General features: G+C 41.8%; 1 protein-coding gene across 2 annotated transcripts in view; it reads left to right on the top strand.

Annotated features, from left to right (window-relative positions):
- Positions 1-1,584: 1,584 nt before the first annotated feature.
- C1H11orf24 (chromosome 1 C11orf24 homolog) overlaps positions 1,585-24,625 on the top strand; it is a 37,989-nt gene continuing 14,948 nt past the window's right edge. The window contains exons 1-2 of one of the 2 annotated variants that reach the window (XM_060769740.2): positions 1,585-1,733; positions 12,280-12,338. The gene's annotated coding sequence lies outside the window, so the exon portion shown is untranslated. The remainder of the gene's footprint in view (positions 1,734-12,279; positions 12,339-24,625) is intronic. The other variant, XM_060769732.2, reaches the window with a different exon arrangement.

Below are 24,625 nucleotides of genomic sequence, written 5' to 3'. Positions count from 1 at the left end.
AAACACCTGGAGGGTCCAAGTTTGCCCATGCCTGGGTTATACTGACTAAGGGATTCTGGAAGTTGCAGTCCAAAAAATAACTTTTCTAAGCTCTGCACACAGAGAAAATTGTCAAAGTCATAGTAAATCAGCCTAACAGTTTAAAGCAAATCCTGTAAAACATCAAATTATGTAAGAGCAGAATACAGGCCATCCTCCAGAACCATGTCTTTCTAAAAGGGTATTAGATCAGCCTTTAAATAAACCTTATATAAGGAACCCCAGTTTGAAGTCGCTAATGCAGATTTCATTTTGCCAGGATCTGGATTTTAAATCCCATATATTGGGATGAATAGTGTTGGATTGTTGGGACTGTTTTCCTCATCCTTCCAAATTAAGGTAATACAAAGGCCCTGAAGAAAGGAAATCAGTTTCAAATTATTTCATCACACTAGAGAATGAATCCACTTTAAATCCAGTTTCTGCCTCCTGCAGAATTCTGGGGTTTGTAGTTTGACACTTTTAAAGGCTCAGTTACTGTAAGTTTTTTGACTGTTTGGTCATTTTCCAGAAGCATTCTCTCCTGACCTCACAACCTCTGAGGATGTCTGTCATAGATGCAGGCGAAACTGTGGGGATTTTAAAAAAGGCACCGTGATGTAATGGGTTGACTTGAAAGGCATGTGTCGGCAGCTGACTGGCTGAGCCTGCCAGGAGTCAGAATTCCGATTGGCTACTTAGCTTGCTGCTGAGAGAAACAGTTTTAACCGACCATTTTCACCTCAGAGAGTGAAGAGAGCGCTGACTGGAAACAGCCAGGAAGGAAATGCCTACCAGTTCTCTGAAGCCTGAACATTTCTAAGGCATGAAGCATATTTTAAGGACTGTTTAAAAGGACTGTTTATACTCTCTGTTCACTGTTAGAATTCAGAGAGACTGCTGTATATATTGTTGCTCTGTTTGACCTTTTGAACTGAAGTAAAGTTACTGTTACTCCTTACACAAACCTGAGTGATACATTATTATATTGTAGGGTATATTTTGGTTCAGTAACAGTGGTAAAGCTTCCGTTTATTTACATTTACAACCTCTCACAGAAACGTCAGGAGAGAATGCTTCCGGAACATGGCCATACAGCCCGGAAAACTTACAGCAAAACAGTGACTCCGGCCATGAAAGCCTTCCACAACACACTGTTAAAGGCTCCTCCCTGAACTACAAAGCCCAGAATTCTGCAGGAAGCAGCAGATTTAAAGTGGATTCATTCTAGTGTGATGGGGAGAAGCTGAACAGAGGCCTTCCCACTCCCTGCCCTGAGCCCCTCCCTTCTCGCTTGAGGGCATTCCCTGGCTTCGGCTAACGCGATTTGATGATGTCACGAAGCGCGACTGGGAAATAGGGAGGCGGGGGGGGGGAGAGCGAAGGAGAAGCCAGGACTTCCGGTTTCTGAGGGACGGTGACGTTTTGTTTGGGAAGGCTGGGCTGGGCTGGAGAGAGGCGGGGAGGCCACGCCCACGCCCCTCCCAGGGGGCGTGTCCTCTGAAGGGGGCGTGTCTTCCCTTCCATTGCCGAGTGCTGCCGTGGGCGTGGCCTCGGGGCGGCGAGGGGCGTGGCTTGGAGGAGGCATGTGGGGGCCGCTCTGCCTCCTCGCCGCCCCCGTCTCTCTTCCGCGGCGCTCCTCGCCCAGCTTCGCCGCCGGACGGAGGTGGGATGCGGCTCCTCCGAGGCAGGGCCGCCCAGCCTTCTCTCTCCAGGTGCCTCCTCCTCACTCCCCGGCCTTGCAACCTGTGGATGGGCTTTGGAGGGGAAGGCGAGCGAGCGGGAGGGAGGGAGGGAGGGAGGGAAGGGGTGTCCCAAAGCGCGCCTTTGCCCGAGTTTTCTTTGGGTGCGTCTACGCTTTAGAATTAACGCAGTTCGGCACCACTTTAACTGCCCTGGCTCAATGCGACGGAATCCCGGGAGCTGTAGTTTGCTTCTTTGCCAGAGGGAAGCCACACCAAACCCAAGACTCCATCGCGTAGAGCTTTGGCAGTTCAAGCGGTATCAAACCGCATTCATTCTACAGTGTAGCTGCCCCCTAGAGTTGCAGATTTGCCATCAGTCCTGCTGATGCTGCTGCCCTTCCTGCTCCCTGCCTCTCCTTGCTTTAAAATCTAGTTGCAGGGCTGTTTTCACCAGAAGGGAGGAGGGGAGAGGCTGGGCTGCTTTCCTAGGCCTGGGCAGGTACTTGCTGATGGAGCAGGTTTTGGGGAAGTGTGTCACTGCCTGCAAAACTCCCAAAACAGCACCTGAAAGCAGGAGACTGTTCTGTTGTTAACTGTTGGGGTGTTCACAATAGGTACTGCTTCGGTGGGAAGGTAATGGCACGCCAGGCAATCATGCAGGCCACATAACCTTGGAGGTGTCTATGGACAATGCCGGCTCTTTGGCTTAGACATGGAGATGTTAAGTGTTGGGGTGCCAACTCAGCCAACTTTGTCATCCCACTTGTTGTGACTGGAAATAGTATTTGGAGGAGGGCTATATGCTAAGGAGGCACTTTGGCTCCTGTTTGACCAGGTTTAAGTGACCTGGGGCCCTTCCACTCAGCCCTATATCCCAGAAAATCAAGGCAGAAAATCCCTCATTATCTGGGTGTCGACCTAGATAGTTCAAAGCAGATATTGTGGGATTTTCTGCCTTGATATTCTGGGATACAGGACTGTGTGGAAGGGCCCCAGGTCACTTAAACCTGGGCCAAGAGGAGCGAAAGCAGATGTTCTGGGATATAGGGTTGTGTGGAAGGGCCCCAGATCACTTAAACCTGGGCCAAGAGGAGTGAAAGCAGATGTTCTGGGATATAGGGTTGTGTGGAAGGGCCCCGGGTCACTTAAACCTGGGCCAAGAGGAGCGAAAGCAGATGTTCTGGGATATAGGGTTGTGTGGAAGGGCCCCAGATCACTTAAACCTGGGCCAAGAGGAGTGAAAGCAGATGTTCTGGGATATAGGGTTGTGTGGAAGGGCCCCGGGTCACTTAAACCTGGGCCAACAGGAGCAAAAGTGGATATTATGGGATATAGGGCTGCGTGGAAGGGCCCCAGGTCACTTAAACCTGATCCAACTGGACCAAAAGCAGATATTCTGGGATATAGGGCTGTGTGGAAGGGCCCCAGATCACTTAAACCTGGGCCAAGAGGAGCGAAAGCAGATATTCTGGGATATAGGGCTGTGTGGAAGGGCCCCAGATCACTTAAACCTGGGCCAAGAGGAGTGAAAGCAGATATTCTGGGATATAGGGCTGTGTGGAAGGGCCCCAGATCACTTAAACCTGGGCCAAGAGAAGTGAAAGCAGATGTTCTTGGATATAGGGTTGTGTGGAAGGGCCCCAGGTCACTTAAACCTAGTCCAACAGGAGCAAAAGCAGATGTTCTGGGATATAGGGCTGTGTGGAAGGGCCCCAAGTCACTTACACCTGGTCCAACAGCAGCAAAATAGGATATAGAGCTGTGTGGAAGGGCCCTTAGATTGGAAAGTTTACATGACTACTTTCTGCAAAGAAACCTAATGAAAGGTCTGTCTTGAATCTGTTTCTGAGGATGAATCTGCAAGGCAGTTTGACACTGCTTTGACTCCCAGGACTGAATGCTATGGAATCTTGGGATTTGTAGTTTGGTGAAGCACCAGCACTCTTTTGGCATTGTCAGACTACCACTCCTATAATTTCATAGCATTCAGCAGTTAAAATGCTGTCAAACTGCACTACTACTACTTCCACCGCTTAAGCGGCTGAGGGGGAAAAGGAAGGGGCCTGAGGCTGTTAGGAATTGTGGGAGTTGAAGTCCAAAACACCTGGAGGGAAAGCCAAGATTGCCCATGCCTGGTATAGATGTACTCTGAGAGAGCAACTATGTCTATCACAACAATAAGGACAATGGGCTAAATCCTCCAACCACAGGAGACCCTATTGAATCCATAGGTGATTGTCTCTTGATTCAATCTCTTGCCATTGTATCTAGACCAAAAGTATTTAAATGAAATGCCATCCTCAACTGCTAGATCAGTATGCAAACATGCAGGTTGAACAAGAAGAGGGAGTGAAACCAAGGAAATACTGAACATAGGACTTCTTGTCGATGAGGAGCTCAGGGCGGTGATTCCCCCAGTTCTTTCTATCTGTTTAATTATTATGTATTTAATTAATTTATTTTCATCTTGGCTTTTTCCCCAGTGTCTGGACTCAAGGTAGCTGATGATAAACATGAAACAATGCAGACCAAAAAAAATGCATTAAAATGTAAATACAAAGATTAAGGAGCTGCAATGGCACAGCAGGTTAAACCGCTAAGCTGCAGAACTTGCTGACTGTAAGGTCAGCAGTTCGAATCCGTGGGATGGGGTGAGCTCCCGTTGTTAGCTCCAGCTTCTGCCAACCTAGCAGCTCGAAAACATGCAAATGTGAGTAGATCATTAGGTACCACTTCAGTGGGAAGGTAATGGCACTCCATGCAATCATGTAAGCCACATAACCTTGGAGATGTCTATGGACAATGTTGGCTCTTTGGCTTAGAAATGGAGATGAGCACCACCCCCAGAGTCAGACACGACTAGACTTAATGTCAAGGGGAAATCTTTACCTTTACTATAAAGATTAAATACTATTTATTAAAGATTAAAAGACCAATAAAAGGTTAAAAGACTATTAAGCCTTTTATGTTATTGAAACCATTAAACTTAAAAAGTCATTCAAACCCCACACCCAGTACCACCTTCTGGGTTGTTCTGAAAGGTCCAGAGACCTGAACTATCTCTGGGACGGATTTTTTTCTTTGCTCCAAGCCTTCCTGGTTTGAGGTGAGCAATTATGGTCCTCAAGGTGTTTTTGGTCCATAACCTTATTATTACAGTCAGTGCTGAAGCATTAAGAGACTAGGAGTCCAAAAACTTCTCAAGATCCATAGCTGTCTGTCCCTGACCTAGATGTTGCTGGCTTTTTATTCTTAGCTCAGGAACAGTGGTCATCTCAGCATAGGTCTTCATTCTGAGTTGTTGTTATGTCACGATACACAGCACTTTTCAAGTAAAAGATCTACAGTGTTCCCTGTCCTCAGGTTTAAAATCAAATGAAGACACGGCACAGAAGAAAAAGGGGAGGCCAGTGTGCAAAGGGATTAAGTCTTGCAGATAGACCACTTCTTTTCTCTCTCTGATGCAAAGACATTAGCATTTGGGATGGAGGCAGGGCCCATCTCCTGCTTCTGGGCCTAGGCATGATGGTTATTTATTTATTATGTATCAAAAGCATTGCATAAATAAGCATAAAACTAGTAAAAATAGAAGGAGCACAAGCGGCTAATTATTTTTTGACCAAAAACAGGCAACAGCAACCGCATTGTCTGTAGCTTTAAACAATTCTTCCTGTGTACATGAGGCAGGACATTGTGGACAAGCATACAGACGTGGAGTTGCTTGTTCTGCTCCACAGTCACACAAGGTGGAGAATTCTTCTAGGTAGTACCATTTTGCCAGGTTGTCTTTTGATCTGCCCACACCACTTCTGAGTCTGTTCAGTTTCCCATTCTTGGTTTGCCGATGATGATGCTGATGCTGATGATGAATGCCATTGAAAATTCCCAAAAAATAACTGATGTGTTTTGAGCTACTTTAGGGGCTGTATTCAATTTGGTTAACACACTAGTTTTCTTTTTGATAGTGATTATTGGTGGTACCCATGGGAATTTGTACATGCAATGTACATAAAGCTGCCATTGGTTATGCCATTTATGGCAACTGGAAAAAGGAATTCTCTGGTTGGAAGTTCTTGCTGGCTACCACTGTGATTGGGTGCATTTCTGTACAGGAGTGTGTGGGTATGCAGTTGGCAAATGGCCAGTTATGATTGTTGCTTGTAGAGTTAAAAAAATATTGTTTGAACTGCTCCCAGCTGCTGACACAGAGGTACATCTTGAGTTCAAATAGAAAATGACCTTTGTACTTGCTGCATGTCCATGTGTCAATTTAATGTGTGCAAAAATGGAAAATGTCTGTAGTTGAAATACTAAGATGCTACTTTTATCATAAGTTTTGTCTCTTCTTCTTATGTAAAGCCCGGACACTTTCATTTTTGTGACATGCCCATAAGTCCTGTTGGCAACCTCCTGTTTTGTACAGGATGAGTTTTGCCTTTCGTTTAGCTTTAGCCTTGACTTGCTTGCTTGGAGTCTCTGAAGACAGGGGCCCACTGAGCAGATTACATGCCAGAGAACATTCATTTTGGAGTTGCGATGAATCTCAGCCTGGATTTCATGCCAGTAGTGTGTGATATTAGTACATGAATCACTGACTTTTGGCAGGAAGCAAAGCATGACAGTTTTCTAGCTCTTTTTCAGCTTCGTACTTTTAGTTTGAGAATAACAGTTTGTACTAAGGACAGCTAATACTAAGAATATCTGACCAAGGGATTCCTTATCTCAAGGAATCTTTAAACTGAGGCCAAAGGCCTTCTTGAAAGGTATTGGCAAAGTCTCTGGTAGTTCAGTCTTAGTGGCAGTTTGCTGTTTCGCAGCTAGCGGATGTCATCTGTTTTCATGTATTTCCTAAAAACCTGCAAGACAAGAATGTTTGCTCAGATATCTATCTTACACCCGAACCATGTGGTGGACTAAAACTCCTCTATGTTGTTTGAAGATGATCAGCATTATCATCCAACACATTTTTGGATCACCAGCATAGACAACACTGTTGTACGGTGACCTTAATAGACACAGTGACCTGGTGTTGAAACCAGATATGCTGAATATGTTGGCTATTACAATTAGCCATTTTAAAAAAAGATGTAAAGAAACCATATTCTTTGTGTTTGAGAAGCCTAAATGTATGTAGGTTACAGAGCCATCCCCTAAATTTATATTGTGCACCATTTCTTCAGGAAAGATGTATGGGCTTAATGATCTTTCTTTCTTTCTTTCTGGCTTTACAAAGTATTTGGGAGTTCTTTCAGGCTTTGAAAAATCATGTTCCTGCTTGTAATTAGTGGCGTGCTTTTTCCTCCTTGTGATCTAATGTGAGACCCTTGAGGGCCGAGAAGAGGAATGTGTAATTTTTGAAGACATGCTTCTCCCACACACATGGCTCTAAGCTGAGAAACTTACACGTTGGAAGGTGAAGATGAGGGATGGGTGTGGGAGGGAAAACAAGGAAAAGAACCTCTCCTTCCTGTTGCATGGTGTGTTTGTAGTATTGGGTGTAGAAGCACAGTAAGCCTTCTGTATCCACAGTCATCTGTGTATCCAGTCATCTGTGGCTCAGTAGTGTGTGTGTCTGTGTGTTGTATTTTGTCTGTAACAGTCAGATTTTATAGGTTGTAAGCCACTTTGAGTCACCTTGCAGGGAGAAAATCAGGACAGAAATAAATAAATCTATAATAATAAATAATAATCTCATGTTCAAAGTATGATTGCCTCAGTTTAATCATTTGGCTTTGGACAGTCATTTCAATTGGTTGCTATTACTACTGTTGCTTATGATGTATTAGCATCATTATTGTTACTCTTAGAGAATTATAGCTTTTCCATGTATTTCTGTTCAAAGTAGCTTCTATCATCCCACACACATCTGGTACTTTGTAGAAGTCAGGACATTCTTGTATTATCATTTTAGGGTACTGGCACTACAATACAGAAACTGTGTGTTTGAACTTGTAAAAGCTAGTATAAACACAAGGTGGTTTGCATGCTTTTAAGTCACAGTTTTTACAGGTGGTTCTAACAGTGCTCTGAGAGTCAAGTAAAATAGTTTTGCAGGAAAGGAACTTTCTCTCTTTGTGGATATCTATTTGCATAACCAAGAGAAGAAAGAATTAATGTTCTCTTGTCATGCAGTAGGGGAAATAACCTAGTATGGCTGCTGCACTACACCTGCTTTGGCTAGAAATCAAACTTGGAGTACAGACACAGGAAAGAAAAAACATATACAGGCAGTCCCCAATTTAGGAACAGGTTCTATAGGTTTATTCTTAAGTTGAATTTGTATATACAGTAGAGTCTCACTTACCCAACATAAACGGACTGGCAGAACGTTGGATAAGCGAAAATGTTGGATAATAAGGATGGATTAAGGAAAAGCCCATTGAACATCAAATTACATTATGATTTTAGAAATTAAGCACCAAAACATCATGTTTTACAACAAATCGACAGAAAAAGCAGTTCAATACATGGTAAAGTTATGTAGTAATTACTGTATTTACGAATTTAGCACCAAAACATCACAATGTAATGAAACAGCTGTGGATCTGGGCGGGGGGGGGGGGGGGGGCTGGGCGGGGGGGGGGCAGACTCCATTGGATAATATAGAATGTTACTCAAGGACTGTCTTATCTAGTTAAGGGGAGAAGGAATGGTTTGAGAGGAAGAACACATTGCAGGCAGCTTCTTATTGAGATACAGAAGAGGTTTTTTTGTCAATAGCCAACATTAAGGAAGGATGTATAGCAAGGTATTAAGTAAACTGTTCCTGAGAACACAAGACAAGTAAAAATTAGTCTTAATAACCGGCACACCTCTCCTGCAAACAAATCAATGTCAATATATTAAGAGATCAAGTTTCATGGCAAAACATTCATGGGTTGTTTTGTATCTGTGGTTGGTTTTAGTACGATTCTGTGCCTAGCTTCTAGTTGTCGTAAGCTCAGTTTACATTCCCCTTAAGAGGAAGCAGATACTTGGGATATTTGTAACATTTCTGGGGGTAAGGCAGAACTTCCCCAAACTCTCTGGTGAGTAGGACTCTTCCTCATACCTGATGTGGGGGAGGCAGTATTATGGATAAAGAGCCATCCCTGATGCCCTTGGAGAGGGGCTGCACTTTGCTTCACTGGTGACCCAGCTTGTTGACCATGGAATTGAGGTCATAATTGGTGGTGATTCCCAATTATCGTAGATGTGCTTCCCAGTGTTCTTCCTAGATGAATCCGGTTGCTGTGATATCATACTTAAATGAATTGGGTTGTATTCCATAGTCAAGAAAAAGCAGCAGTGCACAGAAGTGTAAGCAGGATGTAATGGTTCCTGCTAGAGAAGTAACCATTCGGAGGCCTTGAAACTGTGCTTTAGAAAATGTTTTCTCTTCTTTTCATGGGGAGATTTTTCAATTGAAAAAGGTATCCTTTGCAAATTGAAAATCACTTTGTTATTTTAGGAATTATAAAGCATATTATGTATAATTTTGTTTGGCCTAAATTATGTTTGTTGTATGAAAAGTACAGTTTGTTCAGACAGTAATTACCAATAGCCCAATGTTTCCTGTACATGTTTCTAGCTCCAAGGCTGAGAATCTGTTCAGAGGTTTTGGACTACATCCCATACAATATCTTATTCATCTTGATGATGTAACTGGTTTAGGTTATAACAGAATGAAGTACATGGCTTTCATTTGACCATATTTCCATAGTTTTCAACAGGAAATTGAAGATTTTTTTGGGCTGAGTATTTTCTCTCCTTTTCAGTGGCCTGGGAATATGTAGCACTTAAGTTAAACTTTCATACTAATCCTTTGTGCCAGGGTTGTGAAAATCATACAGCCCTTTAGATTTTATTAGATTGCAGCTCCAAGCATCCCCTGCTGTCAATGGTGATAAATTCTGGCAATTGCCATGCAGTGACACCTGCAGAGAACGCTGTTCTATGTCATAAGAAGAGAGGAGCACTAGATAGGCAAGTGCTCATGTTGTGGGTGCGGTCTCCTAAATGATCTTGGGTACTGTTGGAGATGCTGGCTTATAGCAAGTGGTCATTCAGTAAAGGATAGGGCATGGAGTGAGCTGAATATCAGCCCAGTTTTTGTTAACTTGCTGGTTTCTTGTACTCATTGATCTTTATCGGATTGAAAGTCCTAGGAAGAACTGCTCCATCCACTTCATGAGTTGGAGAGGGACACACTGCATTGTGGGTGAGCTAGAGAACATTAGGACAGATGTTACTTGTGCTGCCAAGGTGTAGTTCACATCATCTTGCCAATCTCCCATTCCAGATCTTTGCTGTCTTGCAGGTGCTAAGTCTTAGTGATGATGTCTCTAATGTCTGGCAAGAAAATTGTCCTAATACCTTTGACAGCTGCAGGAGTGAAACTGGGATTTGTCAGGAATACCTAATGCTGCACCCTTACCATGAGTAACTGTGGCTCAGTAAGTCAGAAGTTTTGGTTTAAGAGAGCCAGCGTGGACTATGATTCTGGAGACCATGGACTGGATCCCCACTCAGCCATGGCTACCCACTTGGTGACCTTGGGCAAGTCATTCTTGGCCTCAGAGGAAGGCAAATACAACCCCCCTCTGAATAAATCTTGCCAGGAAAACCCTGTGACACAGTCCCCTCGGGGAGATAGGGCAGCCTATAAATAAAGTATTATTATTATTATTATTATTATTATTATTATTATTATTACAAATTGGAAATTATTTAGACTCAAGCATGCAGGAGCTGTGTAAAGGGGTCACTGCAATGCCAGGAGACTAGAGCTGGATTAATATGATGAGTTGGACTACTTCATACATTTTCTTTCTGGATTAAAAGTGGTGAAAGTCCACAGTATGCATATGACTCTTGATCTGTTTAAACTACCTATAAAGCTAAGATGCAATTGCCAGAGTTCAAAGTGCAACTCCGCTGGAAGTTTTCTTTAGATGTAAATTGTGTTTCTTTTCTTTGTTTACCAGCCAATACTGATAACTCAGACAGGCTTTTAAATTTTTTTAGGTTTTTCATTAAAAATCAATGCAGTTGCATTCTTGTTCCCCTCAATGCAGGAACAGCTCTGATTAGTATCGACATAACAATGGTTTGGAAATCACATTTACCATTAATGCTGCCTGATACTCATGTTTCCTCAAATACTGGTTTAGATTAAAATTTGTTTCATATGGCTTGAGACAGCAATACTTTTAATCTATTGTCAAAGGCTTTTATGGATGGAATCATTGGGTTATTGTAGGTTTTTCAGGCTGTATGGCCATGTTCTAGAAGCATTACCTCCTGACCTTTTACCTGCATCTATGGAAGACAACCTCTGAGGATGCCTACCATAGATGCAGGCGAAATGTCAGGAGATAATGCTTCTAGAAAATGGCCATACAGCCTGAAAAACCTACAACAACCCAGTACTTAGTCTCATAAAGTTAGAAACCTTTTTAAAATGTTTTCTAAAATGTACAGAATTATCCTGTTCCTCCTAGATTAGCTTCCTCCAACCTGCAGATGTGTTGAATTCCAGCTCCCACTATTTCTAGCCAGTGCTGGGTGGGGATGGTGAGATTTAGAGTCCAGACCTAAGTTCTTAGCCTATGGGTCCCTAGGTGTTTTGGCCTATAACTCCCAGAAATCCCAGCCAGTTTACCAGCTGTTAGGATTTCTGGGAGTTGAAGACCAAAACATCTGGGGACCCACAGGTTGAGAACCACTAGCCCAGCCCATCTGGAGGCATGGGCTTGGGGAAGGCTATTTTGGTCATACACTCTTAGCCTCAGAGAAAGGCAACAGCAAACCTACTCTGAATAAATATTGCCAAGAAAACCCTGTGATATGTTAACCTTAAACCCACCATAATTTAGAAGTTACATGAAGAAAGCCCCCTCCCATTCAACTATTATATATTTATAGTGCTAATTGTACCATGAGACTCTCACTGTTCATTCATTTTGGTGATAATTTTTAATAATATATTCAAACATGGAAATGCAATGGGAATGTCAGTTTCCTAGATTCCTGGATCTCAAAACACTCTTTTACAGAATAGCTTTTCTTAAAATGGGGAATACCCAGTTTTCACAAGCTCCTCCTGAACTTTAGCAACTCTCCCTAATAACCAAAGTCCCTGAAATTCATGTTAAATTTGTTTTTCCCTCACCTGAACATTGAACTCCTTTGTAAACTCTTTTTATAAAATTGTACATTTTAGAGAGCTTTTCACATTGTCTAAATTCTGATGGAATTAGCACTTCCTAAAATGCAAACACATATGCAAATCATAAAACTTGCAAAAAAGGTAAATATAGACAATAACAATGCCATGCAAAAATAACGTGCGCTATCAAGCTATCCTACCTGGGGCAGCAAGAGCGTAGGATTCAGATGGAAACATTCACTAGGCCTTCTGTTATATCCAGATTAAACATAAAGAGCTAGATGTCTCCTTTTTAAAGCTCCAAGAGCTAAAGAAAGTCATTATGTATCTTAATACAAAGTTATTCACTCAAGACCTGTTGTTCTGAAACGTAAACGCTGCTCTATCCTCAAGATTCTGAATTATGTCAATTGTATCCTTTTCTAGAGTCTACCACCCTGTGAAGGCTTGCCTAGGCTTTATTTGAATCCCTGAGTGGACCACAGGTAATTCTGTCTTTCACAGTGTTAGCCTGATTGATGTTAATCATAGGTATTACCTGGGTTAATTGTATTTTGGCCCATATTGCACGATCACAGGAGTTAGGCAAGTGTCCCTAAGAATCTGAAACGCCACTCTTTAAACTTCAGATCACAGGCTTCTATCATGGAATCTCAGAATGGAGCCATGGAGTCATAATAGTATATCTATGTAATGTGAAAGTGCTTGTTTATAATTAGGCACTTGGGGAAATGTAATCATTTATGGGTCAGCTTGGACTGATTCACAAAGTGATGTTTTACAGGCACACACACGGCTTATCATAATTGACTAATGGGCTGCTGCAGATTATTTAAGGAGTACGGTGTTCCTGATACAGTATTACATCAGCATCCTTCCTTAGGCTGTTACAATGGCAGTCCTGCATGGTAGGGGCTATTGCTGTTCAACCAGCCGCCACAGTTGTTAAGTTTGTGGTTGAGTATTGTATTATTGTATTGAGTATTGAGCCTCCAGTGGCATAGCGGGTTAAACCACTGAGCTGCTAAAGTTGCTGATCAAAAGGTCAGCGGTTCAGATCCGGCAAGTGGGGTGAGCTCCTGCTGTTAGCCCCAGCTCCTGCCAACCTAGCAGTTCAAAAACATGCAATAGGTACCACTCCAGCGGGAAGGTAATGGTGCTCCATGCAGTCATGCCAGCCACATGACCTTGGAGGCGTCTATGAGCTCCTGCTGTTAGCCCCAGCTCCTGCCAACCTAGCAGTTCAAAAATATGCAATAGGTACCACTCCAGCGGGAAGGTAATGGTGCTCCATGCAGTCATGCCAGCCACATGACCTTGGAGGCGTCTACGGACAACGCCGACTCTTCGCCTTAGAAATGGAGATGAGCACCACTTCCCAGAGTCGGACACAACTTGACTTAATGTCAGGGGAAACCTTTACCTTTATTGTACAAAACTCTTTGTGCCAGAGCATCACAGGGGCAAGCCTTTGAGGGTGGTTTCCTTTGCCTCCTCCCTCTGGTCTTCTTTAATCAGTCTGTATGACAATGTTGATTATAAAACACAGCACAGCTATGGTGATTCTTAACTTTGCAGCCTGTATGTGGTATTAAAGCAGGATTGTCACTATTATAAGCCAGAGTTTTATCTGTTTTGTTGTTGGCTTTGTTGTATTTTCTCAGATACTTGTAATAGGGGATAATCTAGCGTGGGGGCTGTCAACTGCCCTGAGCTCCAGTGAGAGAGAATGAAGATTATATATACAATAATCAAACAAATAACATTGCCCTAAACTGCTTTGTGGAGACTGTTTTCAAACTACATTGGAGCCACAACAAAGGGCAATGCGTTAATTTCAAGAGTGTTTATGAACAACTGTGAGCTTAATCCCTGTGGATAAATTTTAACACATTGAAAGCAATCCCAAGGCTATCTAGGTATAGGAATTTTGTAGAATAGCACAAAAACAGGGATAGACATGGTTTGACTTCCAGATGCTGTTGGACTGAAATCCCATTTAGTGATGCTGACTGAGGCTGATGAAACTGCAATCCAGCAACAGTTGGAGAGTAGAAATTTCCCGTCTCTGCACTAAAGCTTCAGTTTGAAGTGTAGGTCTTCTGCAACCTAAACTTATTCCTTTATTTCTGTCCTGCCATCTATCATGGGATCCTAAGGCAGCATACAGTTAAAGCTATTTCAGATAAAATCAATTATTTTCATAGGATTAAAAATAGTAAATAAGTCAGCAGATGGAAACAACAGGAAAGGCCAAAGTGATTAAACCCATGTATGTGTACACTTTGGCCCTATCTACACTGCCATATAAAATCCAGATTATCTCCTTTGAACTGGATTATATTAGTCTATACTGCCATATCATCCAGTTCAAAGCAGAAAATCTGGATTTAATATGGCAGTGTAGAAGGGGCATTTAAGAAATGTAATAAGACATTACTAAAAAGTCATGTGTTAACTAGATCCCTAGGAGCACCCAGTGGCGCAGTGGGTTAAATCCCTGTGCCAGCAGGACTGCTGACCAAAAGGTAGGCAGTTCGAATCCGGGATGCAGTGTGAGCTCCCATTTGTCAGCTCCAGCTTCCCATGGAGGAACATGGGGGAAGCCTCCCACATCATGGTAAAACATCCAGGCATCCCCTGGCAACATCCTTGCAGACAGCCAATTCTCTCACAGCAGAAGTGATTTGCAGTTTCTCAAGTCACTCCTGAAATGGGAAAAAAATCTAGTTCCCTAAAAGAAGAAAAACGCTGGCACTATCTGGGTCTCTAAGGAGACGGCATTTCATAAATGGGGTGTTACTCCAGAGCAGGCCATGTCCCTGAGTAAGGTATTATTCCCAGTGAAATTTAGTCTGAGGTTGAGCTAGTGCTTATCAAAGGAAAGGACATATCCTTTAAATAAAGGTTTGAATGTTCAAAACCATTTATTTCTTGTGTTTGGGATGTGTCCCTTGATTCATGATGCTTCTACTGCTTGTCATTATAAAATAAATAAATAAGGCCACTTAGGGAAGTGAATTAAATTCTTGGGCACCAGGTTTCACCAGAGACTGGCAGCAACATACATACTTCCTGAGATGGATGTCTGTAGAACAGGTTTAGCAATGGAGCCCCTGCCAATTCAGCTTCCCTTTCACTGCTTATGTACCATTAAATTGCCACCTAATGGCAAAAGGAGCACAGTAGGTCTGATTTAATGTGATCTTTGGAAGGAAGGTAGGGGAATTTAGCCATATCCTCACAGTGTGACCCTCCATGAAGGTAATAGTTTGTGCTGCCCTAGGTTTCATTAGCATAATAGCTATTTTCTGTGTCTTTGGCTGTCATCTACTTCTGTGTGTCTGCATCTGTGGAAACAATATGCTTTATGCAGTCAAGGTGGAGTAGAATAGATGAATAAAACTGGTATTTGTTTGGCAGTTGCACAGCTGTACAACTTACAAAAAAGAAAGAAATCACGAATTAAAGATGGGTGTTGTGACTCTCATCAAAATAGTGCTTCTGGGTGTTGGCAAATACCTGGTCTGTCTGGTTCACCACTACTTCTGGAGACAGCAAAAACATATGCTATTGTACACTATATTTGGGAGTTGATATGACTGAATCCTCTTTTATACATTCATGAATGCACATAATTTAATTATGGAAATCTAGAAGTAGAGAAGAGTTCTACCCTTCTTTCCTGCTGATATGCCTGTCAGCCTACAGTTAAAGTGAGATCTTTATGGAAGAGCCTTCATCCATATGAGGACTCCCCACCACCACCCACCCAATATGCCATGCAGGGTGAAGTGATATAATCACAAAATAGATTGGACAAACTATGGCACTACAGATGTTGTTGAAGTCCAGCTCTCAGCATTATTAAAAATACTGGGTATAGAATCACTTTCAGGCTGTATATATATGAAACATAAATGGTTTTCATGTTTAGACTTGGGCCCTGTTAGCAAAATATCTAATTATGCATGTACATGAAAATACAGGTATTTCAAAATCCTAATAAATTCAAAATATTTCTGGTTCCAAGCATTTCAGATAAGGGATACTTGACTTGTACATTGTAAAGGTAAAGGTTTCCCTTGACATTAAGTTTAGTTGTGTCTGACTCTGGGGGGGGGGGGGAGTGCTCATCTCCCATTTCCAAGCCAAAGTGTAGGTGTTGTCTGTAGACACCTCCAAGGTGATGTGGCCAGCATGACTACATGGAGTGCTGTTATCTTCCTGCTGGAGCGGTTCCTGTTGATCTACTCAACATTTGCATGTTTTCAAACTTCTAGGTTGGCAGAAACTGGGTCTAACAGGAGGAGCTCACCCGGCTCCCTGGATTCAAACCGCCAACCTTTTGGTCAGCAAGTCAGCGGCTCAGCGGTTTAACCTGCTGCACCACCAGGAGGCCCCTAACCTGTACATACATCTCTGCTAAATGTTCATCAGTTACTATTACTGGTATTAATGTCTCATAGCTCATAAAGTTAGTAATAGTGGTTAGTAATAGTCAACCATAATGAGAGGTGTAATTCAAAAACATAGCAGAAACACCAGGCTCCTCACCCTTGGTTAACACTACAGTATAATTTTCACTGAGCATCTTTCAGCCAGCAACATGGAAAAGTAAAATCACAGGTGTGCCACAAGACTTTTCATGACTTTTGCCATTAATACATTAACATGTTTTGCCCCTCCTCGAAGTTTAAGCCATCCTGATTCTCTTTAAGTCTCACAAAGAAAAAGAAAATCCTTAGAAGTTTGTCCTCTGAGTTTATGGCCTTCTAAAAGCAAACTTCACCCAGGAGTCACTGGGGAAGTAGGCTTTGAGTTGCTTTGAGTTTCAGAGTGATGTTAATTATGTGCAGCATACGTGAAAAGTAACAAACCCTTCATTTCCTTACGGAGGCTATGCATTTGCAATTTCGGTTGTGCCTTTCAGTTATGATTAGGCCCTGGAAAGCAGCAGTCCACTTTCAAGGCAGATTTTTATTCCTTGGAGGTGTTTGCATTGACAGATTGATTTTCCTGGGCTGGCTTTTATAACCAGAGCGTTTGGCAGTTCATTTTTCTTTTTATTAAACTGGATAGTTTCAGATATACCAAACCCAGTGTCATGTCATAAATACGAATTGCAGCCTAGTCATTTTTCATAGGAAAGCCTTCAAAGAGCAATGCAATCAACCGTAGCAGCCTATAGAACATACTGGAAACAAAGTGGCAGGCGAGATGTACTGTAGGTGAGGGAGAATAACTGAGCAAAGTTAAAGCTTTACACGCATCCTCTTTGCTAACACAGGCAGGAGTCCCATATATACATGTATACAAGGGAGACTTTTGTTTACAGGAGGCAACACTGTATCACCATTTTGGTGATAGGTTTGGATCACATTCTTGATCAGTTATGCACCTGTAATCAATTTGTGTGACTTTGTATCATCCTCATTCTTGTTTCCGTGGTCAGGATTTCAATGTCCAGTCTTTTTTGTATGGATTCAAATGCTGAAAATGTTTTGCAAAGAAAACGAGTCCATTATAGAGGATTTAAAAGTATGCTTTAGAACAGAGATGGAAAACTTGTGGGATTACCAGAGATAAGGCCTGTAATAGAGTTCCCTTTCTGGCCTGGATGTGTCTTCTGATATGATCTCTAATTTATAACAAGAAATAGGCTGTTTGAACTTTGCAACTTGGAGGGCTGTAAAATTGAGCTGGGTTTCCTATGTTTGGTAGGGAATTGTCAAGTTGGTAAGAATTATGTTTGCATTGTTCAGTGTGCACTGAACCTGTTTGCAAATACGGACTTGCCCACTTCAGGAATGCAGATCCCAAAACACTTCCCAATTTGGAATAGGGCTCCTGAGTTGAAGAATGCTTCCTATTATTTGGTCCACTGGACAACATGATCTGGAACATGTTGTATATTCTCAGGAGCTACACTTCATAGGAGTAGACGTTGGTATGCAGTGTTGCTATCTTTTAAGCAGAGGTTAGAAAATTACTTCTTTGGACTACTAGTTTGGGATTTCTCCAGGTTGTAATCCAAGGATGTAATTCTTCCATGGCCTTTTAGAGAGGTTGTCCTGTCCTGGATGTCTCTTTGTGTTATATGATAACCTGAAAATGAACTCTGGTTTACTGGAATGGTTTGAAGATAGATAACATTGCTCTTGGGCACAAGGAGAAGCCATTTGTCTCCTACTCAATAACTTAATGTTTCAGGTTTTTAAAAAACCTGGTTCACAATGTTTCCAGGAATATAAAAATGATAAATAATTTGTGTTGGTCATAGATCTTGATTTTTAGATATTTAAATTTAAAGTGAAAATATATGTATAAGAGATCTTTCAAAATGCTGTATCTCTGATTCTAATCAACATTTTTGATGAAATTTGAACACAATTAGAGATTTTATTATGTAGTTTCATTTTTTACCCCATGTAATTATATTTAATAGTTTCTGAAATATTATTTAAAAAATCATAAAGTAGCCACATCACTGCTCTCTTGCTCTTTCCCCTTTCCATGCTCTTGCTCACATCTGCCTTCTTGCTCCTCCCACTCGGATATAAAAGGAAGGCATAAAAGTAGCTGTGGGTCATTGCAAACACAGCTGTCTTACTGTGCAATTGTCTGCTAACTTAAGTTGCTGTTCTGAGACTTAAAGCCCTGTTAGTTGCTGTTAGTGTTTCCTTTCATTCACCTGACTCCAGAAGATGCCTAAACATCTATCAAAGCGACTGAATGTTGCAACTGAAGCCAAATATTAAGACCAAGAAGGCAGTAGGTACTGATAAAGGCCCCAGAACATGCACACTTGGGTTACAGGTGAAAATTTAGGAAACTGTGGAAACTGAGGTATCTCCCACTGGTTCATTTCATTCAAGTCCTGTCAAAGAAACCATAGAACAGGAGCAAAGGCAAGAAGCTGTGTCATTGTTAGACTTTGGATTTTATATGAACAAGACTGTTTCTGATGACCAAGTGGAATTCTGATGACCATGGAATTGGTGTAAAATCCATGGACTCCATTGCCAAGATATGTATTTCCTGTGGAAAAGAGGAGGATTTAAGTTTTCAACCCAAACTGTTCAACAGATTTCCCAGGTAGCCTACTCATTTCATGTACAAGGTGCACTTTGGAAGTACTGTGTGGAGTTTGGAGGAGAGTTTGGGGGTAAAAGTGGTCATTAGAAGCTTTGTGGATTAGTTGCTAAACCATTTGTGCAATGGAAAGATGCCCTGAATCCCTCTGTAGAGGTTGAGATAGGCCAGGATACAAATGTCCGAAATAAATAATCCTGTGGAAACTTACTGGTAGCACATGTGGTACAGACTCAAAATTAATAAGAACATCAGCCCTGGTCTTGTCTTATTCAACTTCTGAATATGCCTGCCCTATTTGACACAAGTCTGCCCATGCGAAGCAGGTAAACATAGCACTGAATGAAACATGTAGAATAATCACAATCTTACATCTGTTGATAGACCATATAAGGTAGCTGGCATTGCCCCCCCCCCCAGTGTTTGACAGGAAGTTGCTGCCAATTGTGACAGAAATAAGGTTGAACACTGTGAAAGCCGTTGACTGCATGGCTATCAGATTCCTCCTAGTAGACTGAAATCAAGGAAAAGTTTTGTGAGAATCACCACTCCTCTTAATGTTCCCCCAGCAACAGCAAAAGTATTCCTCTGGGCAGCTAAACCAGGAAATCCCAATTGGATGCTCCCCCCCCCCCCCCGGCTCTTCCTCCAGAGGCAAACCAAGAATGGGCAACTTGGAAGTCCTTAAACAGACTCAGAAGTGGGGTTGGCAGATTAAAAGAAAACCTGGCTAAATGGCACTACCTAGAAGAATTCTCCACCTTGTGCGACTGTGGAGCAGAACAAACAACTCTGCATCTATATGCTTGCCCACAATGCCCTGCCTCATGCACAGTGGAAGAACTGTTTAAAGCTACAGACAGTGTGGTTGCAGTTGCCTGTTTTGGCCTAAAATTATTTAGCCACATACGTTTCCTCTATTTTATCAGTTTTATACTAATTTGTTGTATGCAATGCTTTTAACATAAAATAAATAAACCAAAAAACAGAATACTATCGGAACAACTTGTGCTTGGCTGAAAACTTCTTGCTAATTCACAGGGTAAAATGTCTTGATTTAACCCGTCATCATGATAAATTAAATAAGGCAGAAGAAAACAGAAAGTAACTTTTTCTAATTGTCAAAACTATTGTTGTGGCTTACAAGAACTCTCAGTAATCCCTCGTGAGTGAATTTCTGAAGGGTGCAAGTTGTGGGGGGAAGGGTTGGTGTGGAAAACGTCAGAAGGTAAAGCCAAGCAAGAAGTGGAGCAGGGTTTTGTGTGGGGTTTTTTGCTGATGGGAAATTTTGCTTGGGGTGGTGAGTGGTGTCTAGAAGAACTTTAGTGGCATCCTAGGAAGGGAGCTTTCATTGCAAAGAGGAAGCCACTTTTGCGAGGTTCTAAGAAGTGGGGTGAAAGAGGGAACAACAGAAACCATTGGAAAGGGAGTTGGAAAATGGAGAAAATCTACAAGTGTAAATAAGAAAGGATGCAGTGCTACTCTACCTCTGTACTCTGTGGCTGGCTTTTTGTGCTTTCTTGTAACATATCAACCATTCTCTTGTCATCCTCACTTTTGCAGTCTTTGCAGGAAGTGGGTAGCTTGCAGGTAGGATTGTGGGCACAAAGAGAAGGAGAGAGGCAGGGCAGCCTGAGAAGAGGGGCAGATGCAAAAGTCTTGTCTTCCAGGACCACACTGGAGGCCAGCAGTCCCCAACTGTAGCCATAAAGAGGTTGTTGCCGACCACTGTGCAAGCATGAGCTGAGCCTTTCCCCAGCATGAAAAAGTGTTTCTCTATGCAGATCATAAAAAGCTAGGTCAAGCATGTATTTTTAAAATAATCCATCAGAAACCCAGACAGATGTTCTTCGTATTTCTAGGCCTGGGTTATGTGACCAAAAGATTACTGTTTAGTTTGGGACATGTCAGAAAGCTGTTCAGGGCTATTTATGGTGTGCAAGACTTAAATCTTTCCAAGAGATTTTCCACATCATTGTGTTACATATAGAGGCTTTTGGCTGTGGTGCCGTGATACATGCCATGCAGAAGTTGGAAATACTTTGTACTGTTAATAGAGTCTTCAGTGTTGAGCCAAATTCTTATATACTTCTATGGCTCTTTTATTGCTGTTTAAAATCTTACAGAACACCTACTCCTGTTGGGGCAAACATTGATTCCTCTTCCTCGGATTGAAGCCATGTTCTATGCCTTTCCTAAACAATGAAGTTGCTTCTCTATTTTAAAATGCATTGTGAGTTTCCCTTAATATTACAGCTGTAATCTTGACATAATGAATGCATTTTATTTTGAGAGTCTTGTCCATATGTTACATTCTGAAACGGAGCCAAGGTTAACTTTAGAGTTATTTTGAAAAAGAAATAAATAATTAACAGCTTGAAAACACAAGCAGTTTGAATTTATGACCTTGGAAAATGGTTCTTAACTGTTGGCAAACATTAACTGGCATCTTGTTGGGTATATATACGCATGTAAGTTTTGCTTACATGTGTGTATTGCTACACATTTCTTTTTCCCAGTGTGTCCCACTTTCAGTGGCATGATAGTTCCTTTCAACCTCTAACCATCTGTTTGAAGCATTTGTGGCATCGATATTTTACAATTCTAAAATGTTCACAGCCACTATGAACTCTGTTTCTCAACAGAAGAGTGGTGTTAAACCTAATTTTATCTTCGCAGAATGTTTCAGCATATACTGCGAATTTCACTGAGTTTGAGAGACTCAGTTTGCTTAAACCAGGGGTCCTCAAACTATGGCCCAGGGGCCGGATGCGGCCCTCCAAGGTCATTTACCCGGCCCTCACTCAGGATCAACCTGAAATGACTTGAAAACACACAACAACAACAATCCTATGTCATCAGCCAAAAGCAGGCCCACACTTCCCATTGAAATACTAATAAGTTTATATTTGTTAAAATTGTTCTTCATTTTAATTGTTTTTAAGTGTCTTTTGCACTACAAATAAGATATGTACAGTGTGCATAGGAATTCATCTGGCCCTCCAAGAGTTTGAGGGACTGTGACCTGGCCCTCTGTTTAAAAAGTTTGAGGACCGCTGGCTTAAACCATATTGAATCATCCAAAGGGAGCCCCTGTGGCCGCTTTCACTAGGATGTTTTGTGGACTTGGAGACAATTGCATTGCATGACAAGGTTGTAACCCAATTATGTCTGCAAAGATTTGTTCCATTCCATCTTAAACGCTGAAACATTTTGCCGATAGACATACAAGACACCATGCCTTTGCTCAGAAACGTAATGTATGTACAATGTAATGCACATACATGCAAGCAACATTTTATTTTATTTATGTGAGCATTTGCAAAAGGTGTATTCTATATTGTGAATCTTTTTCAATCTTAATGATAGTGGTGTCTGTGGGTGTTTTCTTACTAGTGAATAATAAGGAGATTGGGTTGTTGTGAGTTGTCCAGGCTGTCTGGCCATGTTCCAGAAGCATTCTCTCCTGACGTTTCACCTTCATCTATGGCAAGCATTCTCAGAAGTTGTGAGTTCTGTTGGAAACTAGGAAAATGAGGTTTATATATCTGTGGCATGTCCAGGGTGAGAGAAAGAACTCTTGTCTGTTTGAGGTAGGTGTGAATGTTGCAATTGGCCACCCTGATTAGCATTTAATGGCCTAGAAGTTTCAGTGTCTGGCTTCTTACTGCCTTGAAACTGCCATGAAAGCCTTCAACAATACATAATGAGATTCCTCTAATATTGCTTCAAACACAAAGTTACTGTAACATGGCAAAATACCAACTACTTGAATTTCAAATTTTCCATATTTATTATGATTCACACTCTCCCTGGATTAGTTGATGCCATAATAAATGTGTTAATCTTCAAGGTGCCACAAGTCTGCGTTTTTTCAAAGTGGGCTAACATGGTTATTCCTCTGGAAGCTGAATAACAAATCTTTCTTGTGCAATGATTTAATTCTTCCTTTTTAATGTACTGTACTTCCTCCAGGCCAAGAAAGCCAAATGTGTATTCCATCATGTTTGTTAAAGCACAGAGCAAACATTCTTAGTTGTATGAACAATATTAGTACAAATAAGTTTTTTTCTCATATGAAGGAAGCAAATAAAATACTTAGAAGCTGCAATATGGTAAGATCACCATACTTTATACAGAAAAGGGATTCCAGAAGATGAGACATAGAGAAGCTTTCTGGCAGCGCAAACCCCTTGTTGCATGTATGGCAACATTTTCATTACACTCCCTATTGGGATTGCTAATGGATATGATGGTTTCCAAAAAAACTAAATCTACTGTGAAAAGTATTGAAATGATGAAATGGGCATCTACTTGGAGATCTACATTTTACATGTTTTAAAGAATCTGTTTTTAATATTAAGTCCTGGATCAGCTTGCTTGTTTATTTAGAAAATGTTATGCAAGCAAGCAGTGTGAACAACCACAAAGGGAATCATAAAAGTATCCAAACTGTGGGAAGTGGAAAGAAAAAGGCTTTCCTATAACAGCACATTTGATGCTGTTTCTGTTTGCTAACGTGATGGAGGAGACCATATTGAAGTTACTTTTCACATAGCAAGGTAATTCTGCCGAGCATCAAAATTGATCCTGCAGTATTTCAACCAAGATAGTGAAGGAGCTACGTAATTGGAGTCTTTTATTAGTGAGGTTTTATATAGGTTAACAAAAATGTGAAAATGCCTTTTCAAAGGCACATTTTATCTTCCATTTCTGGCCTAGATATGATACTATGTAAATCATAGAATCATAGAGTTGGAAGAGACCTCATGGGCCATCCAGTCCGGCCTCTTGCCAAGAAGCAGGAAAATTGCATTCAAAGCACTCCCAACACATGGCCATCCAGCCTCCAAAGAAGAAGCCTCCACCACACCCTGGGGCAGAGAGTTCTGCTGCTGAACAGCTCTCACATAAGGAAGTTCTTCCTAATGTGCAGGGGGAATCTCCTTTCCTGTAGTTTGAAGCCATGTTCTGCCTTCTAGTCTTCACGGCAGCAGAAAACAAGCTTGTTTCCTCCTCCCTTTGATTTCCCCTCACATATTTATACATGGCCATCATGTCTCTTCTCAGCCTTCTCTTTTGCAGGCTAAGCATGCCCAGCTCTTTAAGCTGCTCCTCATGGGGCTTGTTCTCCAGACCCTTGATCATTTTAGTCCCCCTCCTCTGGACACATTCCAGCTTGTCAACATCTTCCTTAAATTGCAGTGCCCAGAATTGGACACAGTGTGATTCCAAGTGTGGTTCGACCAAGGCGGAATAGAGGGATAACATAAATTCCCTGGATCTAGACCCTCTACTCCTATTGATGCAGGCCAAAATCCCATTGGCTTTTTTGCTGCTGCATCACATTGTTGGCTCATGTTTAACTTGTTGTCCACAAGGGCTCCAAGATCTCTTTCACACGTACTCCTGTCGAGCCAGGCGTCCCCCATTCTGTATCTTTACATTTCATTTTTTCAAACAAACATGCTGGAATACACATTTGGCTTTCTTGGGCTGGAGGGCATGCAGAACATTAGCGAATGTTGCATACTGGAAGAATTCAGATTGACCACTAGCTTGGAGAAAAAGGGCAAATGCAGAAAGGTTTCCAGAATGTTTTCCATGACTAGTGAGTGAAGGATAAGTAAAACCAGTGGCTATTTTCAGAAGCACTTATCCAGTTCCATGAAAACAC

This window comes from Anolis sagrei, chromosome 1, assembly GCF_037176765.1.
Source record: "Anolis sagrei isolate rAnoSag1 chromosome 1, rAnoSag1.mat, whole genome shotgun sequence".
Classification (NCBI taxonomy): domain Eukaryota; kingdom Metazoa; phylum Chordata; class Lepidosauria; order Squamata; family Dactyloidae; genus Anolis; species Anolis sagrei.
Note: the sequence above shows the minus strand (reverse complement) of the source record. Positions and strands in the feature narration are given on the sequence as shown.